The sequence below is a fragment of the Gopherus flavomarginatus genome, unplaced genomic scaffold (assembly GCF_025201925.1).
Source record: "Gopherus flavomarginatus isolate rGopFla2 unplaced genomic scaffold, rGopFla2.mat.asm mat_scaffold_91_arrow_ctg1, whole genome shotgun sequence".
Classification (NCBI taxonomy): Eukaryota; Metazoa; Chordata; order Testudines; family Testudinidae; genus Gopherus; species Gopherus flavomarginatus.
The window spans coordinates 143,227-146,996 of record NW_026115177.1 but is presented as its reverse complement, the minus strand read 5'-3'; positions in this window follow the sequence as shown (position 1 = coordinate 146,996).

Sequence of the window (3,770 nt, the reverse complement as noted above, 5' to 3'; positions counted from 1 at the left end):
GGGTTAGGCCCCTGGAGCTATGGTTCGGGCGCTCAGGGGTTGGACCCCTGGAACTCGTGCTGTGGCCCCCTGGGGCTAGGACCCTGGAGCTGCGGTTGGGGCCCCCAGGGGTTAGACCTCTGGAGCTATGATTCGAGCGCTCAGGGGTTGGGCCCCTGGAGCTATAGTTCGGGCGCTCAGGGGTTGGGCCCCTGGAGCTGGTGTTGGGGCCCCCAGGGGTTGGACTCCTGGAGCTCGTGTTGGGGCCTCCAGGGGTTGGGCCCCTGGAGCTGGGGTTGGAGCCCCAGGGGGTTAGTCCCTTGGAGCTATGGTTCGGGCGCTCAGGGGTTGGGCCACTGGAGCTGGGGTTGGGGCCCCCGGGGGTAAAGCCCCTGGAGCTATGGTTCGGGCGCTCCGGGTTGGACCCCTGGAGCTGGTGTTGCGGCGCTCAGGGATTTGGCCCTTGGAGCTCGGGTGGGGTTCCCCAGGGGTTAGACCCCTGGAGCTATGGTTCGGGTGCTCAGGGGTTGGGCCCCTGGAGCTTGTGTTGGGGCCCCCAGGGGTTAAGCCCCTGGAGGTATTTTTCGGACACTCAGGGGTTGGGCCCCTGGAACTGGTGTTGGGGCCCCCAAGGGTTGGGCCCCTGGAGCTGTGGTTCGGGTGCTCAGGTGTTGGTCCCCTGGAGCTGGTGTTGGGGCTCCCAGGGGTTGGGCCACTGGAGCTGGTGTTGGTGCCCCCAGAGGTTGGGCTCCTGGAGCTGTTGTTGGGGACCCCAGGGGTGAGGCCCCTGGAGCTATTTTTCAGGCGCTCAGGGGTTGGGCTCCTGGAGCTATGGTTCGGGCGCTCTGGGGTTGGGCCCCTGGAGCTGGTGTTGGGGTTCCCAGGGGTTCGACTCCTGGAGCTGGTGTTGGGGCCCCCGGGGGTTAGGCCCTTGTAGCTATTGTTCATGCGCTCTGGGTTTCGGGCCCTGTAGCTGGTGTTGCGGCCCCTAGGGGTTGTGCCCCGGGAGCTGGGGTTGGGACTCCCGTGAGTTAGGCCCTTGGAGCTATGGTTCGGGAGCTCAGGGGTTGGGCCCCTGTAGCTGGTGTTGAGGCTCCCAGGGGTTTGACTCCTGGAGCTGGTGTTGGGGCCCCCAGGGGTTGAGCCCCTGGAGCTGGGGTTGGGACTCCCGGGGGTTAAGCCCCTGGAGCTATGGGTTGGGCACTCAGGGGTTGGGCCCCTGTAGCTGGTGTTGTAGCCCCCAGGGGTTGTGCCCCTGGAGCTGCGGTTGGGGTTCCCAGGGGTTAGATCCCTGGAGCTATGGTTCGGGCTCTCAGCGATTGGACTCTTGGAGCTGGGGTTGCAGAGCTCAGGGGTTAGTCCCTTGGAGCTACGGTTAGGGCGCTCAGGGGTTGGGCCCCTAGAGCTATGCTTCGGGTGCTCTGGGGTTGGGACCCTGGAGCTGGTGTTGAGGCCCTCAGGGGTTCGGCTCCTGGAGCTGGGGTTGGGGCCCCCGGTGGTTAGGCCCCTGGAGCTGTGGTTCGGGAGCTCAGGGGTTGGGCCCTTAGAGCTGGGGTCGAGGGCCCCAGGGTTTGGGCTCATGTAGCTGGGATTGGGGCCCCCGGGGGTTAGGCCCCTGGAGCTATGGTTCGGACTCTCAGGGGTTGGACCCTTGGAGCTGCCGTTGGGGCCCCCAGGGGTTAGGCCCCTTGAGCTTTGGTTCGGGCGCTCAGGGGTTGGGCCCGTAGAGCTGGGGTTTTGGCCGCTAGCGGTTCGGCCCCTGGAGCTGGTGTTGGGGCCCCCAGGGGATAGGCCCCTGGAGCTGTGGTTCGGGCGTACAGGGGTTCGGCCCCTGGAGCCATGGCTCGGGCACTCAGGGGTTGGGACCCTGGAGCTTGTGTTGGGGCCCCCAGGAGTTGAGCCCCTGGAGCTGGTTTTGTGGCCTTCAGGGGTTGGTCTGCTGGAGCTGGTGTTGGGTCCCCCAGCGGTTGGGCACCTGGAGCTGGGGATGGGGCCCCCGGGGGTTAGGCCCCTGGAGCTGTGGTTCGGGCGCTCACGGGTTGGGCCCCTGGAGCTGGTGATGGGGCCCCCACGGCTTAGGCCCCTGGAGCTATGATTCGGGTGCTCAGGGGTTGGGCCTCTGGAGCTGGTGTTGGGGCCCCCAGGGGTTAGGCCCCTGGAGGTACTGTTCGTGCGCTCAGGGGTTGAGCCCCTGGAGGTGGTGTTTGGGCGCCCAGGGGTTGGGCCCTTGGAGCTGGGGTAGGGGCCCCCAGGGATTAGGTCCCTCGAGCTATGGTTCGGGCGCTCTGTGATTGGGCCCCTGGATCTGGTGTTGGGGCCCCCAGGGGTTGGGCCCCTGGATCTGGTGTTGGGGCCCCCAGGGGTTGGGCCCCTGGAGCTGGGGATGTGGCCCCTGGGTGTTAGGCCCCTGGAGCTATGGTTCGGGCGCTCAGGGGTTGGGCCACTGGAGCTAGTGTTGGGGCCACCAGGGGTTGGGCCCCTGGAGCTGGGGTTGTGGCCCCCGGGGGTTAGGCCCCTAGAGCTATGGTTCGAGCGCTGAGGTGTTGGGACCCTGGAGCTGGTGTTCGGGCCCACAGGGGCTGGGCTCCTGGAGCTGGGGTTAGGGCCCCCAGGGGTTAGGACCCTGGAGCTATGGTTCGGGCGCTCAGGGGTTGGGCCCTTAAAGCTGGGGTGGGGGCCTCCAGGGGTTAGCCCTTGGAGCTATGGTTCGGGCGCTCAGGGGTTGGGCTCTTGGAGCTGGGGTCGAGGGCCCCAGGGGTTGGGCTAATGGAGCTGGGGTTGGGGCCCCCGGGGGTTGGGCCCCTGGAGTTGGTGTTGGGGCCCCCAGGGGTTGGGCTCCTGGAGCTGTTGTTCGGACTCCTAGGTTTTGGTCTACTGGAGCTGGTGTTGGGGCCCCCAGGGATTAGGCCCCTGGAGCTATGGTTCGGGCTCTCAGGGGTATGGCCCCTGGAGTTGGTGTTCGGGCTCCCAGGGGTTGGGCCCCTGGAGTTGGGGTTGGAGCCCCCAGGGGTTGGGCCCCTGGAGCTGGTGTTTGGGCCCCAGGGGTTAGGCCCCTAGAGCTTTCGCTCGAGCGCTCAGGGGTTGGGCCCCTGGAGCTGGTGTTGGGGCCCCCAAGGGTTGGGCCCCTGGAGCTGGTGTTGCGGCTCCCAGGGTTTCGGCCTCTGGACCTATGGTTCGGGCGCTCTGGGGTTGGACCCCTGGAGCAGGTGTTGGGGCCCCCAGGGGTTGGGCTCTTGGAGTTGGTGTTGGGGCCCCCAGGGGTTTGGCCTCTGGAGGTCGGGATGGGGCCCCCGGGGGTTCGGCCCCTGGAGCTACGGTTCGGGCGCTCAGGGGTTGGGCCCCTGGAGCTGGTGTTGGGGACCCCAGGGTTTGGGGCCCTGGAGCTGGGGTTGGGGCCCCCGGGGGCTAGGCCCCTGGAGCTATGGTTCGGGCGCTCAGGGTTTGGGCCCCAGGATCTGGTTTTCGGGCCCCCAGGGGTTGGGCCGTAGAGCTGGGGTTGGGGCTCTCAGGGGTTAGGCCCCTGGAGCTATGGTTCAGGCGCTCAGGGGTTGCACCCTTGGAGCTGGGGTGAGGGCCCCTAGGGGTTAGGCCCTTGGAGCTATGGTTCGGGCACTCAGGGGTTGGGCCTATTTAGGTGGTGTTGGAGCCCACTGGGGTTGGGCCCCTGGAGCTGGGGTTGGGGCCCCCAGTGGATGGGCCTCTGGAGCTGGGGTTGGGGCCCCCAGGGATTAGGCCCCTGGAGCTATGGTTCGGGCGCTCAGGGTTTGGGCCCCTGGAGCTGGTGTTAGGGC